We start from the raw sequence: 1,432 nt of genomic DNA, 5'->3' as shown, positions 1-1,432 counted from the left end.
TCACCTACTTATGTAGAATAATATTTTGTGGAGTTAGGGATATTAATACTAGTTTACTTTTAGTTGAATAGTATCCTGGGATTAGGTTTGGGAAGTCCGGGGGTGGGGGGTGGGGGGTAGGGTTTTTACACTGTGATGTATTTGTGATGTGCTTTTTTTTATGATGAAAATAATAAAAATTTATATTTGAAAAAAAAAATAAAAATGACTCCCTCATTTAATAACTGTTCTCGGTAATGAAAGAATAACTTTGCAACAAGTCCTCAAATTTACAACCTGCGCAGGTCTGTGAAGCAAAGGAAAGTTGAAATAAGATTATAACTACAGTCACGGTTAATAGCAACTTCACTTAATGACCAATTTACCTGTCCCAACTGTGGTCACTAAATGAAGAGTACTTGCAATTTATGACATTTGTAGGGACTCTGACTATTAATTGCTATCTTTATAGAATAAAAGGGCAAAAAATTTCAATAATATTATGAAAATTCATTGAAGAAACATGGTTTTGTTTTTAGCTAGCTTGGAAACGCGTTTTCTATTAACATTTCTAAATTGGGTAACTTTTACTGATATCAGAGTATATGAGAAGAGTCATTATTGATTTGAATTAGAAACTGCTAGAACACAATACTTTTATGGAGCTAAGCATTTTTTTTATTATTTTTGTCCATTTGTACGCAATTATATCTTTTAAGATTCATGGTGGTCTACAATATATTAAAACTCAATACAAATTTGCAGTATAACAAAATATTAAAGAAAAAATATTTACTACTGCTAATTATTATATATATAATTAATATATATAAAGCTTTATATTTCAAAGCTTTCAAAAGGCCCCTAGCAAAGAGACCAGCCTGACCTCTAAAGCAAAAGAGCATTTTTCGGCCACAGCACTCCACATCGTGAAACTTGGGTATCAAAAAGGGTGCAACACCCCCTCCTCATCTAGAGCCCAACAGAGATCTCAGCCAGCACCACTAATGTAATTTTCATATTAAGTCCAAGTGAGAGCCTCATTTAAAAGAATCCAAATAGTCTGTTTCCTTTGGGTTGCTCTGAAATTAATTCTCAACCATGGCTTCAACAGTCTTCCCTAAAAAGGAAATATTGGAGACAGAGTAATAGTTATGTAACATGCCAGGATCAAAGGAAGGCGTTGTAATAAGAAAGTGCATCAAAGGTTCCTTCAAGGAGATCTCTACCCAAAGTGAGACATGGGATCCACAGCATGCCTCTCCTGATGGGACAGGTAGATGTAATCAGGGAGAGGCTGTCCTTCAGATAACCAGACCCCATGCCACTGATATAATCCCGTGCATATTTATGTTCCTATTTTATTATTATTATCAGATCTTTTTTTATTCTACTGGGATGTGCTGTGAAATTATGTCCTCCAAGCATTGATGGATAATAACCTCCTTCACTC

General features: G+C 34.5%; 1 protein-coding gene across 1 annotated transcript in view; it reads left to right on the top strand.

Moving 5' to 3' along the window:
• CNTLN (centlein) overlaps nt 1–1,432 on the top strand; it is a gene marked incomplete at its 5' end in the record, with an annotated part of 158,722 nt that overhangs the window by 79,681 nt on the left and 77,609 nt on the right. The window lies entirely within an intron of this gene.

This window comes from Protobothrops mucrosquamatus, unplaced genomic scaffold (assembly GCF_001527695.2).
Source record: "Protobothrops mucrosquamatus isolate PMUCROS unplaced genomic scaffold, P.Mucros_1.0 scaffold1565, whole genome shotgun sequence".
Lineage (NCBI taxonomy): Eukaryota > Metazoa > Chordata > Lepidosauria > Squamata > Viperidae > Protobothrops > Protobothrops mucrosquamatus.
Note: the sequence above shows the minus strand (reverse complement) of the source record. Positions and strands in the feature narration are given on the sequence as shown.